Genomic DNA, 17,884 nt, shown 5'->3' with positions numbered 1-17,884 from the left:
CAGTGGAATGAAGCAGAGCTATGCACTTGTTCCCATACTTTGTAAAATGACATTTTAAACGATGTTGTCAGATACCTTCAATGAGGGTGAAAACAGCATCAAGGTCAGCTACCACACTGATGATAAATTATTTAACTTGAAAAGACTACAAGCAGGGCAGCTAGGTGGCACAGTGGATAAAGTACCGGCCTTGGATTCAGGAGGACCTGAGTTCAAATTTGACCCCAGACACTTGATACTTACTAACTGCATGACCCCGGGCAAGTCACTTAACCCTCATTGCTCCCCCCACCCCAAAAAAAGACTAAAGTGGAGGAAGAGCTGGTATGCAACTTTTTGTTCCCAAATAATTGTGCACTCAATGCAGCCTCTAAGGCTGAGATGCAACAGAGTATGGATCAATTCTCTACTACTTATGTTAATTTGACCTGACATTTTTGCCAGAGCTAGCTCAGTGTTTGGGAGGCTCTGAAGGAAAGTGTAGGAGAGAAGAGGTATTAGGCTGACTACCAAACTGAAGGTCTACAGAGCCACTGTACTGACCTCATTAATGTATGCATGTGAAACCTGGATGGTCTACCAGCACCATGCCAGAAAACTGAGTCACTTCCATTTGAATTGTCTTAGGAAGATTCCAAAGATAACCTGGTAAGATGAGGTACCATACACTGAGGTCCTTTCTCAAGCTAAGTTGCTAAGTATTCAAACACTACTGCAGAGAACACAACTCCAATGGTCATCTGAATGCCAAATGTACATTTACCTAAAAGACTATTATATGGAGAACTCATGCAAAGAAGGCACTCACATGGAGGTCAGAAGAAGTGATACAAGGACACTCTCAAGGGCTCTCTGAAGAAATTTAGAATTGACTGGGAAACATGGGAGACATTGGCACAGGACCACCCAACATGGCCTGCCCTCATCAAAGAAGGCGCTGAGTGAAGCAGAATGGCAGTAACTCAAAAGAAACATGATATGCACAAATTGAGAGACATCTCTACTCCAAAAGCTCATACAGACGATTTGTGCCCAACTTGTGGTAGGGCCTCCCAAGCTTGTAATGATCTGATCAGCCAGAGTGGGACACACCGTGCCTTGACTCCAACACAGTGATGTTCTTTTGGTCCTCTTTGAGCATGAAGGACAACAACCAACCAACCAATCCTGACCTATGTGCTTGCTCCTCTAATCCATGTCCTCGCCCCTCCCATGTCCCCTCACCCCCATACTGGTGCCTTTCCTTCCCCCAAATGACTTAGCTTTTACTTGTATGTGGGTTGTATTGACTTGTCTGCGGATGTGTTGCTCATTCCTCAGAGAACGCAAGTGTCTTGAGGGCAGGAACAGGGTTTGGTTGTTCTTTTTTAATCTTTGTATCCACAGCACACGGTAGAGGCTTGGTGAGCAATCACTGAATGAATGAACGAATAACTATATAACAAGGCCCCTGGGACTTGTTCACCGGACTTCCCTCAGAAGTGCAGGATCCAAAAAAATGGTTAACCTCTGCTCTGGGAAATGTTTGGGTTCCCCCCCCCCCTGGAAATTGGGCTTTGTTCCCACATCAGGTTTTACTCTGCTTAAAAATTATTCCAGGGGCAGCTAGGTGGCGCAGTGGACAGAGCACCGGCCCTGGAGTCAGGAGTACCTGAGTTCAAATCCGGCCTCAGACACTTAACACTTACTAGCTGTGTGGCCCTGGGCAAGTCACTTAACCCCAATTGCCTCACTTAAAAAAAAAACTATTCCATTTATTTTTCCCTAGAAATTCAGGTAATTAACAATTTGACAAGCACTTATTAAAACCCCTTGATATGAGGTGCTGATCTAAGGCACTGGGTTTTTGAAGACAAAAAAAAAATAAAAAAAAAAACCAGTCACAGCCCTCAAGAAGATAACATTTTGTTGTAAGATACAACAAGTAAACAAATAAGCAGATGTAAGATAGTTTGAGGTGAGAGATGGAATTAGCAGTTAGGAAAATCAGTCAGTCAGCCAATCATGTAGGCACTAAATTCTTACAGGGCAGCTAGGTGGCACCATACCTCATAGAGTGCTCAGAGCCTAGAGTCAGGAAGACATCTTAAAATCCAGCCTCAGACACTAACAAGTTATATGACCCTGGGCAAGTCCCTTCACCCTGTCTGCCTCAGTTTCCTCATCTGTAAAATGAGCTGGAGAAGGAAATGGCAAACCAGTGCAGTATCCCTGCAACATCTGAACAACAATAACTCTGTGCTAAGCAATGAGGATACAAAGAAAGGCCCATCCCTGTCCTCAGAAAGCTCCCAGTCTAATGGATAGGCTTCCTCCAAGAATTTGGCACCTAAGGAAGATGCTTGCTGGAGTCTTGCTGGAATACACCATTCATAAAGGGGAATGTCAAACAAATCTAGAAAGGCAGACTAGAACCCGCTTGTGAAAGGGTTTTATGCCTACTACTGCTGTCACTTTAGAGGACCTCAAAGCAGACCAGTGAATTACTGGTGAGAGAGAAGGAAGCTCAGGGACCAAACCCAAAGTGAGAGAGACCAGGAGTTTCCCACTCTGGAAGAAAAAAAAAAAAAAAGAAAATGAAAATGAACCATGGAGAGCAGCAACATACAATAGAAGCATCCTTGGGGCCAGGAAAAGGTGACCCTGGGAAAGATGGGAGCCATCAATGGTGGCAAGTCCTAATCCCTCATTGTGGAGGGGACTTGGCCAATAAATTGCTGTTATTTTTTTTTTTTACATATAAGGTATTTTATTTTTTCCGTTACATGTAAAGATAGTTCTCAACTTTTGTTTATACAAGCTTTACAATTTCAGATTTTTCTTCCTCCCTCCCCTCCCTCCCCCCTCCCCTAGACAGCAGGTAATCTGATATAGGTTATATCTATATATCTATATACATACACATATACATATAGATATCTATACACACATATATATATACACATAATAACATTAATCCTATTTCTGCATTAATCCTGTTATAAGAGAAAAAAATCAGAGCAATGATGCAAAACCTCAAAATAGAAAAAAAACCAATTGCTGTTGTTATTACAGTCATTTTCAGTTGTGTCCAACTCTTCATGGTTTTTTTGGGAAGAGATACTGTAGTATTTTGCCCTTTCCTTCTCCAGTTCTTTTTACAGATGAGGAAAATGAAGCAAACAGGGGTAAGTGACTTGTCCAGGATCACACAGCTATTAAGTGTCTGAGGCCAGATTCGAACTCACAAAGATGAGTCTTCCTGACTCCGAGTCCAATGTGCCACCTAGCTACCCCCTGGCAATAAGTTAGGAGTAAGTTAAAAGCAGATGGGTTATAATCTGAAAAGATGGAGGAATTGTCTACACCAAATAATAGATCCTTAAAATACTGAAGCAGTTGCACGCATGCGTGCACGCACACACACACACACCACACATACACATATGACACATACATACAATACACACACACACACTCAATAAACTCCACTGGCTCCCTATTACCTCCAGAATCAAATATAAAATCCTCTGCTTGGCCCTCAAAAGTCCTTTACAACCCCTCCCCACCCCACCCCCACCCCCACATCTTTCCAGTCTTTTACACCTTGAATATCTTCTTCCCCCATCATAGGCAAAATCCCATTACACTGGCCTCCTGGCTGTTCCTGGCACAACACACTCCATCTCAGCTCTGGGCATTTCCCCCAGCTGTCCTCCATGCCTGGAGTGCTCTCCCTCCTCATCTCTCCCTCCCACCTTCCCTGACTTCCTTCATATCCTAGCTAAAATCCCACCTTTCCCAATCCTCCTTTGTTTTCCCTCTATTGATTATCTCCAATTTTTCCTGTATACGTTATCTTGTTTGTATAGAGTTGTTGTTCATGTTGTCTCCCAATCACACCATTGTGACTCATGGTGTCACAAATCTAACCTCTAAGAACCCAAAGCTATCTTCTAGCCAAGCTAAAAAATGGAGTCAACTTTGCTTGAGAAGGGAAAGGATTATTATACTGATTTCATTCATGAGAAAACTGAGGCTTACATGGATACAGTGGAAGACACCGAATAGATTTTTCTTATTATTTAACGTATTTTATATCATTTTAAATATTTACTATTATTTAAAATATTGTTACATTATATTATTTTCCTATTTAATATAATGTAAATTTTAAGAGGTAAATAATTCAAATTGTTGCTAGATAATTACATCTTTTTGTTATTGGTATCTACTACAAATGCTATATTTCTAATAGCTTATGATAACTTCTTTAAAGAGTTTCAAAACTTGAGTAATTTGCATATTCTTTCCTTGGCCTAATACTGATCACATACCTTCAAATAGAGTCTAAGACATTTCAGTATTCTGCTTTATCTTATAAAGAACAAGTCCAACATAATGGACCACCTCTGGTTATATAGGGAAATATTTAAATCAAAGGACATTTTCATTACTTGGCATGTGGGCTGGCAGGTTTTTTTAATGGTGTAAGGTTTTGTAGTTGGGTTTTTTTTAAAAAACAATTTCATCCTCTTTTCACAGTTATGCCAAACCACACAATAAAAGCAGGTCTCTCCTAATGACCCTGGTTTTCCCCTTCTGAAGAAAACCCTGACCCCAAACTCCCAACTTTGGTTTTGCAACTCTCCAGAGTATCTTACATTTTCTCAAAGAGCATGAAGAAATTCTGAAGAAATTCTATAAACAAAACTAGTCGTGATTCACTGTCCTATAAAATATGTACCATCAAGCACTTTTCAGAGGCCTGGAACTTTTTTTTTTAGATTTGTCTCTAGATCATCCAAACAACAGTGGCATGTCACTAGTCCAGAAATGCTGGGTCCTATCCCACAGGAATTTACTTGGCTCAGTGTGAAGTCTCAGATCATCAAGTCACAACAGGAGGTTGTTTCATAGTGGATGTGTAGAGAGTTAATCCCCAAAGAGGACAATTAATTGCAAGAATTCTGCCTTTATAGATGTGGGGGGAAATAGGGACAGTAATGTACTGTTGGTGGAGTTGTTCGACCATTCTGGAGAACAATTTGGAACTATGCCTAAAGGGCTATAGAACTGTGCATACCCTTTGACTCAGTAATATCACTACTAGGTCTGTACCCCAAAAAGATAAAAGAAAAAGGACCTATATATAATATAAATATTTATAGCAGTTCTTTTTGGGTGGCAAAGAACTGGACATTGAAGGGATGCCCATCATGTCCATCAATTGGGGAATGACTGAACAAGCTGTGGTGTGTGATTGTGATGGAATACTATTAAGCTCTAAGAAATGATGATGGAGATGCTTTCAGAAAAACCTGGAAGAACTTACATCAACTGATGCAAAGTGAAATGAGCAGAACCAGGGCAGCACTGTACACAGTAACAATATTGTACCATGGATGATCAACTGTGAAAGACTTAGCTTCTCTGATCAAGACAGTGAACTTCAACAATTCCAAAAGACCCATGATAAAAAATGTTGTCCATCTCCAGAGAACCGATGAACTCTGAGTAGAGATTGAAGTACATTTTTTTCCACTTTCTTTATATTTCTTGCTTCTTATTGTTTGCTTTTGGTTTATTTTATTTGTTTGTTTGTTTTGCAACATGGATAACATGGAAATGTTTTGCATGATTTCACATGTATGTGATATATTGCTTGTCTTCTAAATGGGTGCGGAAGGACTGTGAGGGAGAAAATTTGGAATGCAAAAAAATGCTTGATGTTAAAAACAGATAGGTAGATGAATAGATAATGATTTCTGCCCTTACATCCCAAATAATGTAAATTATGAATCCCCTAAAGTGCTCACATTATTTGAATGAGCACAGCATATTTCTATGGGGCTAAAGCCAACACAATCATAATTTTAGAATAGTGTAAATTTCAATACATGCAACCATTTCAGGGGATTCAGCATTCACCTAATTTGGATTTAGCTGCATTTCCTCTACAGCAGGAGAACTCTAGACAAGGACTCTGTTTTCTTTCCATCAGGTAGCAAAAATAAACAAAGCCAGATGCCAAGAAAGGTAATTTGTCCTGCCAGGGCAAGTCTATCCCAACCCCAGCTGTAGGCTGAGCCAAAGGAAGTTTCCCAGCAAATCATCTCCCAGGGCCAAGAAAGAGCTACTACAGTCCAAGGAGTCTAAGCAATTAAGTCCTTGTAGGACTGACTTAGGGTCCAGTCTCTCTATAGTAGGCCTTTCTCTAATTCAGGAAGCACTTAACATTTATAGAGTGTTTTATAACACTTGTTAAAGCTCACTAACTTTTGTTCAAGTCCTTCACTATTATCTATATCTTGCAACAGTATTATTTATAAGTAAATTCAGTAGCTATTGAGTATATTCTAAACAGTACTTGACTGCCCACTGATAGTTGTAGTAATCATAACAGCAGTACCAACTGTAGAAACAGAAATAATAGTAGCCATAGTAATAACAACAACAACAATGTTCTAATTAATGATGATGATGCCGTCCATTCTTTTCAAGGTACTCTTATGACTCCTCTGAAGCAAACAACAATAACAGCGAATATTTGTAAAGTGCTGGAAAACCTACAAAGCGCCTTGCATATATTATTTCATTTGCTCTCCTGTAAGAGCCCCAGGAGAGATACAATTAGCAAGGATTACTCATGATCACTCACTCGCCAAGCAGTTATACAGTATCTACTCTATGCTAGGCATTGGGCAAAGCTCTGGGGAAACCGAAACAAAACCCTCAAAAGTCCACAGAGGGAGATGAGATGTACATAAATCACTACCTACCAGATACTGAGTAGATGGAAGGCAGGCTTTCAAAGGCCCTAGAATCTCAGAGGACTGGGAAAGCCTTCCACCTCCCTTAAACAATCTTTTCCTTTTTTAAAAATTTGACATGTTTATCCTGAACTTAAACACCAAAAAAGGGGGGAAAGCAGAACATTTCTATGTACACAACAGGCCCCAGAGATTGTATATGAAGCCCTGAATCTCTATATCATGCTGCTTTTTTTTTTTTTGCGGGGCAATGGGGGTTAAGTGACTTGCCCAGGGTCACACAGCCAGTAAGTGTCAAGTGTCTGAGGCCGGATTTGAGCTCAGGAACTCCTGAATCCAGGGCGGGTGCTTTATCCATTGCGCCACCTAGTCGCCCCTCACATACTTTTAAAAAGCAAGCAGTATTGGGGGCGGCTAGGTGGCGCAATGGATAAAGCACCCGCCCTGGATTCAGGAGTTCCTGAGCTCAAATCCAGCCTCAGACACTTGACACTTACTGGCTGTGTGACCCTGGGCAAGTCACTTAACCCCCATTGCCCCGCAAAAAAAAAGAAAAAGAAAAAAAAAGTATGTGAAACACTGGCCCTGGATTCAGGAGGACCTGAGTTCAAATCCAGCCTTGACATTTACTAGCTGTGTGACCCTGGGCAAGTCACTTAACCCTCATTGCGCCCACCCCCCAAAAAAGTATGTGATAAATTATCCTCCCTGTCTGTTTCTTTCCCAACTTCCTTCTGTTCTCTTGCATGCATTAAAAAAGTTTTGTTTTGGGCAGCTAGGTGGCACAGTGGATAAAGCACCAGCCCTGGATTCAAGAGGACCTGAGTTCAAATTCAGCCTCAGACACTTGACACTTACTAGCTGTGTGACCCTGGGCAAGTCACTTAACCCTCATTGCCCCGCCCCAAAAAACCAAGTTTTGTTTCAATAGCCTATGTTTTGATTATCACTACTGCTAACCTTCCCCTACCCTCCCAACAACACCCCAATTAAACTCAGAGGAAACAAAACCTTTGGTAACAAATAAGCAGAGTCAAGCAAAACAAATTCCCACATTGGCCAATTCTCTTTTTGTCCCCTGAATCCAGCTCCTCTGTCAGGAGGCAGATACTTGACAATTACTAGCTGTGTGACCCTGAGCAAGTCACTTAACCCAGACTGCCTCAAACATCCAGGGCCATCTCCATTGTCCTGATGTATATCTTGCCACTGGACCCAGATGGCTCTGGAAGAAAGAGTGAGGCTGGTAGCTTTGTACAGTCCTCCCTCACTGAAATCCAATTCAGTGCAAGTCATGACATTACCCTGATATCATGGTCCTCTTCAAGAATGAAGGACAGGGGCAGCTAGGTGGTGCAGTGAATAAAGCACCCACCCTGGATTCAGGAGTTCCTGAGTTCAAATCCAGCCGTAGACACTTGACACTTACTGGCTGTGTGACCCTGGGCAAGTCACTTAATCCCCATTGCCCCCGCAAAAAAAAAAAAAAAAAGAATGAAGGACAAACAACAACAACCCCATGGACAACCAGTTCATCCTAGGTCCTCTGGAGACATGGTTGGTCATTGCATTGATCAGTAGTCTTGTGTCTTTTCAAGTTGTTTTTCTCTACAATGCTCCTGTCCTTGGATAAATTGTTCTCCTGGTTCTACTCACTCCTCATCAGTTCCCATGATGTAGGATTATCTACAATCATCTCTTGGATCATTTCTTATGGTGTAGTATTACTTGATTATATTCCTACGCCAGAATGTATTCTGTCATTCGCAGGTTGATGGGCACCCACCCCACCAGATGTTAGTTCTTTTCTTGACCCACTTTATTGTTACTCCCCCACCCAGGACAAGAAAGACTGTTTTGCTTGTGTCTGCCTCCACCTGTATTATCCTCCCTCTTAATCCCCCATCCCCTCCATTTGCTGCTCCACTAAGTGTGATATGTTTCTACCTCACACTGTTTTGTGTGTTTACTGTTCTTTTTTTCATCTCAGAGAAGTGGGAGGCTAATTTAGTGCCTGTTCCTCCCACCCCTTCTTCCTGGAGGGTACCAGCTCTTCTCTCACAGATCTTGATCATGAGAAATAGCATGTTCTACCCCCTTCTCTCTCTTTTCTACATTAGTGTATTCCTTTTACTTCTTGTTCCCCACTTAAACCACTCAGAACAGAATCAGAACACCCTAAGTTTGAACTAGTCTTAAAGGAAGTCAGGGAATCTAAAGGTCAGAGGTTAAAAGGAGAAAGCATTTGAGGCACAGGGAAAGTCACAGAGACTGGAGGCTGAAGCCAGTGGGCCAAGATGGCTGTATGATGAAAGGCAATGACATATTAAAAGAAAGGAAAAAATAGAAAGGACCAGATTGTGACAGGCTTTAAATGCCAAACAGAAGAGCTTATATTTGATTACTATCTAAGCTTATCTAAGATTACTCTTAGAGGTAAATTTGCTGAATGAGAGGATAGGCAAGAGGGGAGGTGACACAATCAGGCCTACTTGTTCTTTAGCCAATAAGCAGTGTCCAACTCTCTGTGACCCCATTTCCTTCTCCAACTCATTTGACAGATGAGGAAACTGAGGCAAACAGGATAAAGTGATTTGCCCAGGGCTACCCAGCTAGGAAGTGTCTGAGGCTAGATTTGAACTCAGGAAGATGAGTCTTCCTGACTCCCCACCCGGCACTCTATCCACTGGGCCACATAGCTGCCCTCCATCAGGCCTATATTTTAGGATGATCAATGACAGCTATGTGGAGGATAATTTGGAATGGGAAGAGGCACAAGGCAGGGAGCCCACTTAGAAGGCCACTGCAAGTGGATAAAGTACCAGCCCTGGATTCGGGAGGACCTAAGTTCAAATCTGGCCTCAGACACTTCACACTTACTAGCAAGTCATTTAACCCTCACTGCCCCAGAAAAAAAGGCCACTGCAATAGTTCAGGTAAAAGATGTAAAGGGCCTGAAGTAGTCTGATGGCTATGTGAATGGGAGAAGGGAATATATATATGACAGATGCTATAAAGAAACTGTATATATGTGGGGTGGGAGAAAGGATTCAAAATGGAGGAATGTGAGGCTAGGAGTGATTTGTCTAAGATCACACAGCCAGTAAATGTCAGAAGACTATCCAGTAGACCACCCTGCCTCACCGATCAAAGTGCTAGGGTGCAAGGTTCCAGGCTCCCTGAGAAAGTTGAACAAAACCAAAGAGGGGAAAAGATGAAGTATAAAAATCACATTTAGAACTTGAAGAAAACTCAAAAAAACTCATCTTGTCCAATCTCATATCATAGAAAAGAAAAACAAGAGGAAGGCAGGTGACTTACCCAGGGTCACACTGGTAGTAAATGGTATGGATAGAATGTGAACCCAAGTCTTCTCATTCCAAATCCTTTTTACTCTCCAGTGCCCTCCACGGCTCCAATAACCACTCCCTTCTTTTAAAAAAAAAACATGTATTTCTGTTCCTTTCTTACATGCAAACAAAACCTACATATGCAGGGCTCCCCTCCTTCTGTGCTGGGCCTGGAGTCAGGAGGACCCGAGTTCAAATCTGGCCTCAGATACTTACTAGCTAGGTGACCCTAGGGAAGTCACTTAGCTGTTTGCCTCACATCCTCATCTGGAAAATGGGGACACACTGGAGAAGGAAATGGTAAGCCACTCCAGCATCTTTGCCAAGAAAACCCCATGGACTTTGTCCATGGGATCAACTGAATGACTGATGGATAATATGGAGATAACAACACCTACCTCCCAGAGTTCTTGTGAGGATCAAATGAATTCATATTTATAAAGCACTTAAGAAACCTTAAAATGCTATATAAACAGTAGCGATTTATTAGATTCTTCAGGTTGGTGTTACCCTTCCCCTGCTCCCCACACTCAGAACTCGGGTCCCTGCTGCCAATATGTTAGGGGTTAAAATGGCATTTGGAGAAGGTCTGGGAACCTCATCAGCATTTGTAATTCTGTTTCCATGGTTTTTAAGTTCCAAACAATCCACTTCTACAAAGATACTTTTGGAACTTTTGTAATGTCAGAGTGGAGGGTGGAGAGAAAGATGCCTACTACGCGTCAGGCATTTCACTAGGCACTAGGGATACAAAGAAATGAAATAAACCCTACTGTCTAAAGTAATGATGCTGGAGTGATTTGTATCTCATTATTTTCACAGTCCCTTTTTATATAATTGTGTGAATTTTTTCCTTTGGACTTTTTTCTTCATTTATTTCATTTTGCATATTCTATAACTGGGTTTGTTTGCAGGGGAAATAGCCCAAGAATTTATTTTAAAGGGGAAAGGGGGAGAGAATGATGAAAAGAGATTTTTTAAAATTTCAAAGTGAGGGAGCAGCTAGGTGGTGCAATGGATAGAGCACCAGCCCTGGATTCAGGAGAACCTGGGTTCAAATCCAGCCTCAGACACTTAACACTTACTAGCTGTGTGACCCTGGGCAAGTCACTTAACCCCAATTGCCTCATCAAAAAAAAATTTCCAAGTGAATTTGTTAATTGGGTATTAGAGATAGTCTCAAAGAGGATGGGAAAACTGGAATCCCAAGAAATGGGGGGAGGGGTATCTGCCAGCAACCAGTAAACTCTGTCCAGAGGCAAATGAACATCATTGGCAAGATTTGGGGGGAAGGGGGCAGTTAGGTGGTGCAGTGAATAAAGCACAGGCCCTGGATTCAGGAGGACCTGAATTCAAATCCGACCTTGACACTTATTAGCTGTGTGACCCTGGGCAAGTCACTTAACCCCCACTGCCCCCCCACACACACACAAAAAGATTTGTGGGGAAGGGAAAGAAATTGTCCAAAATCAGTTTCTGAATCTACTTTCATCAGGAATAGATATGCCCTGAAATTGTCTGTCCTTTTCCCTCCCCCAACCTTAATAGTATTTTTTTTTTTTTTGCTATTTACATATAAAGATAGTTTTCAAGGGCAGCTAGGTGGCACAGTGGATAAAGCACCAGCCCTGGATTCAGGAGGACCTCAGTTCAAATCCGACCTTGACACTTACTAGCTGTGTGACCCTAGGCAAGTCACTTAACCTTCATTGGCCTGCCCCTCCCAAAAAAAAGATCATTTTCAACATTAATCACCTGTCCTAGACAAATGGACTGATCTCGGGTGTTTTTCAGAACTGTGAAGTCTTTTCACAGCTCCTCCCTCTTCCTTTGGAAATAGCCTTCTCTGATCACACCTAAAAACACTACCCTGGTCCCAAGGGTGTGGTGCCACTCTTTAAGTGCACATTTAAGTCCCTCCCCACCCCCCACCCCCAACACACACACACACACACACACACACACACACACACACACACACACACACCCCTTCCGAATAAAATAGAATGGAATGAAACAAGAAGCTTCCCCTCCTTCCCAAATTTAGGACTGAGAAACATCCATAATTGCAAATTTCAAAGAATCTAGAGGAGAAATCCTCTCCCCCGCGAGCAGAATCCCAGTACTGTATTCATTCTGCAGAAGGTGAGGCTGCCTGCCAAACAAGGTTACAGGGTTCCACTGCCCAATACCTTGACAAAAGACGGTGCTAACTAGTTCCTCACGATGTGAGTCTAATTGCTGTACTTGGCACCTGGAGGATCTGGGTTCAAATCCCCTCTTCCCTCTATTTCACCCACACACACACACACACACACACACAAAGACACTTATGATCTTCAACCTAAGCGCAAGTCACGGATTTCGGGTCATGGATTTAGCGTGGGACGTTCAAGGCCTTCACGCACAACCCCTTCATTTTAATAATGGAATTCCTATAGCTCTTTAAGGTTTGCAAAGCTCCTTCCATGTCATCTCATTCGATGTTCACAATAACACTGTGCTATGATTACCCCCCATTTTACAGGAGAAGAAACTGAGACTGAGGGGTTCTGTGACTTGCCCCGGGGTGATAAGACCAGTAAGTGCCTTAGGTGGGATTTGAACTAGCCTTGAAGACTGCAGGACCAGTAAATACCCTATCTATACACCATGGTAAATTCCTCGGCCCTAGAGTCACAGCTTCCTCCCCATCTGCAAAATGGAGATAACAATACCCGTAGCACGAAGCTCAAATGAGATCGTGACGATAAAGCCACCCCCACCTCCCGAAACTTTAATGCGCTACATAAAAATGTCAGTTAGTATTATTCTAGTTGCCCAAGGCTAGCCATGAAAACGGTCGGAAGCGGCGCTTCCTCTCCCTTGGTCATTCGCAAGCATCTGTAACTGAAGCCCCAGGTGGCCCAGCCGAGCGTCCTGGGCAGCTGCTGCCCTCCCCCAGCGCACGAGTCTTATCTCGCCTCGCAGAGCCGACTCGAAAGCGCACGCACTCACCGATAGGCAGGGGCAGGGGTCGGGCCCCTAACAAGCTTCCTGCCCCCTTCCCGGGAGGGGCTCTCGGGCCGCCTCGCTCAGCAGTCCCCGTCTCTCGGGAAGGCGCTGGGCAGACTCGGCGCGGACGAGGGAGGGCGGGCTGAGCGAGCAAACACCTGTCTGCACGTGGACGGGCGGGGCCGCGTGGGCTGCCCTAGTGCTGCCCGCAGCCCCCAGCGGAGCGCGGCGGCCGAGGCACCCTCGCCTCCTCTCCCCAGCCGAGAAGGCAGCGGCGTAGTCCCGACGCCCGAGCGGCGCAAGCAGGGCCACTTTCACCGATCGCCCCGCGCCCCTTCAGGGCCTGGCCGGGGGCCAGCCCTGCTTATTCACCGCTGCCCCCGGCCGCCCTGGGAAAGGAGGCCGAGGGCGAGAATGGCACCGGGCTGGCCCGCGGAGCCGGGGACCCCGGAACCACCAGCCCCCACTCCCCACGCTCTTATATAACCGGCAGCGAGACCCCAAATCCCTCGGGTCTCTGCTTGGAAAAGGGAGGTGGAGGGGCGGCAGGAGCCTGGTCATGCCCCAAGGGGGTGGCCGCGGGCTGCGGGTCCGGGCAGGGTAGGGCCACTTGCAGCCGCAGCGGGAGCCGCGGCTGGCAGCACCTCGCCCCGGCTCTCCGAGTGGTGCGGCGGGGCGGGGCGTGGATCGCCCCTGGGTCACCCAGCCCTGCCCGCGGCACGGAGCGCGGCTTCAGGGGATCCCCACCGGGTGGGTACCCAGAGCCAACTCTTGTCATAGTCCCCGCGGTTCCTCCAACTTAGCTACAGGCACACACGCACACAGGTCACTCGCTCGCAGGCAGTCTTGCACACGCGAACTTTAAGCGCAGCTCTGCACCTTCGCACGCACCTCGGCACGCACCGCTTACCTGGGGCTGCGCCGGGCGCAGCAGGTCAGGCTGGCCGCTCCACGCCGGGGCCGCTCCGAGCCCGGGGCCGCTCCGCGCCGGGGCCGTGCGGCTCGCCTGCCTGGGCTCCAGGGCTCCTCGGGCAGACTCTCTTCCCCACCCTTCCACCCACCCACCTACCGCCCCCCCACTCGCCGGTCACGCGCCTTCAAGCGCGCGCCTCCCTGCCCTCCCGCAGCCCGCCGCCCGCCCGGCGCTAGCGCTGACTCCCGCGAGGGTCTCGCACATTCATTCCCAGCCTTCGCTTGCCACGCAGATGACTCAGCCGCGGTGCGTGGTGGCAGCGACAGCATCAGTCCGAGCCAGAAACCCTGAGAATTCCCGGAAAGCGGAGGGGAATTCTTCCCTAGGGCTCAGAAAAACGCCCTTGAAAGGAGGACCGTCCATCCCGGAGATTCCAGCGCTGTGGGTTGAATCAGCTATTCAGGCATCATCCAGAATGTTGTTTTCTGCTTGTGGGGGTAGCATTTGCTAGCCTGCACACAGCAGACAGAGAAGGCCAGGCTGGCAGAGGCGGTTTCTCCCTCCCCATCTTGGCAACCTCATGCCAGGAGCATTATCAGTCTGGAGTTGGGAAGGGACCTCAGCATCTAGTACAGTCTGCTTAAATCACAGGTGGCAGGGGTCCCACCCTTTGTTAGTGCTCCCCTGCCTAGGAGGCACCCACAGAGATTCCCACCTGTCTGGCAGGCTTCCTTCTTCCTCAGTGCCTTCTTGGCAATAGAGTGATAACCAAGGGTGGTACCAGAGAGACAGAAGGCAGTGCCCAAACTGGCACTTCGTTCCCCTTGATGCGTGCCTCCTGAATAAGGGAGCAACTACATAAATGGGCACCTTCTTGGCAGAGAATCAACGACAAATCACCCTTTGCCAACTCTCCTAGGCAGGGAGGTAACACGCCTAAGAAGTCCTCAAGTGCAGGTTGGGATCTTTTGGTTTGTGTCTGCTTTCTTTGCACTTCTTCAATAACAACGGATTTTTTCATTATTATTATTATTATATTCATGTAGCGATGACTGGTTAAGGCATATAGTGAAGTGATCAGAATTATTCAACAACTTCTTGTTGTCCCTTACATTATTACTTAACTCTGCCAAAATGGGTTTTCCTGAGGTTGAAAGTAGCCTTAAAGGATGTGTAATTCCTTTTATCTTTCGGTTAGTTTGAGCCTCCAGCCACAGGCAGTTCTTCTGGCAAAACACCTCTCTCTTCTCTGAAAACATTCTCCCACCCCCAGCCCATTCACTTTTTCCCAGCTGTCCCCAGTGAGTACAACCTCAATAAGCAATTGCTGGTAGTTACCACTGTTTATAAAAACAAACTAAACATTTTTTTAAAAAGGTAAATAAATTTTTCTCCCCTCTCCTACTCCCAAACCCATAAGAAAAGTCTTTAAGTGCCCACTAGGAAGCTTAAGGATATTGAGGGGAGGGAGGAGTTCACCTACACAGCTTCCATCATCACCATTTTCTTCCTGTCAGGCCCAAGTAACCTCTCCTGCAGAGTCCTGTCCCCTTTGTAGCTATTGACTCTTCTGGATCATCTCCTTTCTCCGGCTTCACATGACTTCCTACAGTTACCCTTTCTCTGGCCCCACACTTCTGCTCCTCTGGTCAGATTTCCTCTTGGAATCTTGTCCCCTGGACTGGCAACTGACTTTTAAAGGTCACTCTGAGGCACTATCTTGTTATTCCTCTTTTGAGTTATTTCAGAAACCATTCTAATCTCAGGGATCACCTGGAGTGGCCGAATTTTAGTTAGTTTAACACCTGATTAAGTGGCCCCTTTTCTTTGATTAGGTCAATGAAAAATCAACTCCCTTCCATACTTGTGAAGCAACTGAGACCCAGGGAGGTGGAAAATGACTTGGCCAAGGCCACATAGTAAGACTCAGAAGTGGAATTTGAAACCAAGTCCTAAAAAAAAAAGGCTAAAGCCTTAGCAGTTGTCTACTCCAATCTCCTTATTTTACAGAGGAAGAAACAAGTTCAAATTAAACCAAGATTTATTAAGCACCTACTGTGTACACAGCACCGTGCTCCTTGCTGGACCTTACTTTCTAGAGTCAAGGGGAGGGGAGATGACCCTTCCCTCTCCGAACTACACAAATAATTATGGTTTAAGGAAAATTGAGAAAGCAGTAGCAATTTAGGGGATTTGGATATTTGGTGACACCCAAGCTGAGCCATGGAAAGAAGCTTAGGAATCTAAGAAGGGGAGGTGAGGAAGGAACACATTCCAGATAGGTGTGGCAGCCTGTCCAAAGATACAGTGACAGGAAATGGCTTATTGAGTTCTGTTTTGAGTAGAATACAAAATTCACAGAGGGGAATGGTATGAAATAGAGTAGGTGGGAGCCAGACCAGAAAAACCTTTAAATATCACGCTGAGAAATTTGTATCATACCATGGAGGACACTGAGAGCCACTGAAGATTTTTGTGTAGGGGAGTGACAAGGAGTAGACTCCTGTCAACTCAGCTTTTAAGTGACTTATCCAAGACATCACAAAATTACCAAATTGAAGAGTTAGAAGGGACCTCAGTAGCTTCCAGTTCAACCCATCCATGAAATGAATCCCTCCTGTAACAACCCACAAATGGTCATGTAGCCTCTGCTGGAAGACACCTAGGGACCGACTGTGGCTCAAGGCAAATAACCATTCTACTTGTGGATAGTTCCAATTGATAGGCAGGGTTTCCTGACACCAAACCTCTATTTGCCTATTTTCAATTTCCGCCCTTTTTGTTCCTGTTTCTGTCCAATGTGGCCCAGTGGAATGGCTGGGAGAGCTGAGATTTGAACTCAAGTCCTCTGATGCCAGTTTTCAACAGGATGTTCTTTTCTTCTGCACCACAATTTACTCCTCCATATGGCAATTTTGCCTACCAATTCCAATCTCCCCCCACCCCTTACATTACCATCCCTGCTTTTACAGGATTTCAGGGACAGGCATGATTCCAACCCAGCCGGACAGAGCGCTAACTATGAATTCTGGAATATGGGGTAAATGGGGTTGTGGAGAGGGCACACCTGCAGAGAGTTCTTTATGTCCGAACCTCTGGACATAAGGCTCCATGAGGGGAAAGATGTTGGGGAAACTACTATGAGGTTAGCCATATGAGATGGGGAAAGGATGACACCAGGCTAGGAAAAGTTCACCTTGGGCACAGGAAGGGCTTGGGATCCCAGGTCACCTATCTTATCCCAATACTCACATAGACTCCAGATATCTCCTGTGGAAGGTGTCATGCCTCCACTGTCCTAGAAACACAATATGGACTCAGCCCTGGGAAGAGGCAAGGAATTCACAAGTTCCCTGATGCAGAGTTGGAAGAGACCTGAGAGATGGTCTGATCTAATTGTTTGCCAGATAAAGAAACTGAAGTCTAGGGAGTTTAAGGGATTTTAAGTATAAGAGATAGAATCTTAACCCACATCCTCATTCCACCATACCAGGCAGCCCCAGGAGTGGGGTACACCACAGTGGGCCCAGAGGCTGGCAACAGGAGACTAGATAAGACAACAGGGGCTCATATTCACTCAGTGCCTTGGGGCAAAATTCCATTTGCCCAACCCTAATTACATCTCTGTAGCCAGGTAGTAGAAATGAGTGAGTTGGGGACTGAAAACATTTTTTTTTCTGATTCAGGAATGTCCCTAGTTAAGGACAAAAGGAAAGGCTGAATTCTTGGTGAACAGAGAAGCTTTGTTTGCTAGGTTTTGGCATTAGCAAGCTAGGCTGTGGGGTCCAATGGACATATTCAAGGAAGCCAGGAAACCCAAGTTCAATTTTCAGTTCCCCCACTGATTTGCTATGTGACCCAGGGTAAGTCAACAA

The 17,884-nt window shown here is 45.2% G+C and overlaps 1 protein-coding gene across 7 annotated transcripts in view; it reads right to left on the bottom strand.

The window, feature by feature from the left end:
* IL34 (interleukin 34) overlaps positions 1-14,135 on the bottom strand; it is a 64,250-nt gene extending 50,115 nt beyond the window's left edge. For 2 of the 7 annotated variants that reach the window (XM_043985877.1, XM_043985884.1), the window contains exon 1: positions 13,100-13,245. The gene's annotated coding sequence lies outside the window, so the exon portion shown is untranslated. Of the gene's footprint in view, positions 1-13,099; positions 13,246-14,006 lie in introns of those variants that run through there. The other 5 variants (XM_043985882.1, XM_043985883.1, XM_043985879.1 and 2 more) reach the window with 4 other exon arrangements.
* Positions 14,136-17,884: the final 3,749 nt, after the last annotated feature.

Source organism: Dromiciops gliroides, chromosome 2 (assembly GCF_019393635.1).
Source record: "Dromiciops gliroides isolate mDroGli1 chromosome 2, mDroGli1.pri, whole genome shotgun sequence".
In the NCBI taxonomy this organism is placed as follows: domain Eukaryota; kingdom Metazoa; phylum Chordata; class Mammalia; order Microbiotheria; family Microbiotheriidae; genus Dromiciops; species Dromiciops gliroides.
The sequence above is the reverse complement of the archived record's forward strand: the minus strand, read 5'-3'. Positions and strand labels throughout refer to the sequence as shown.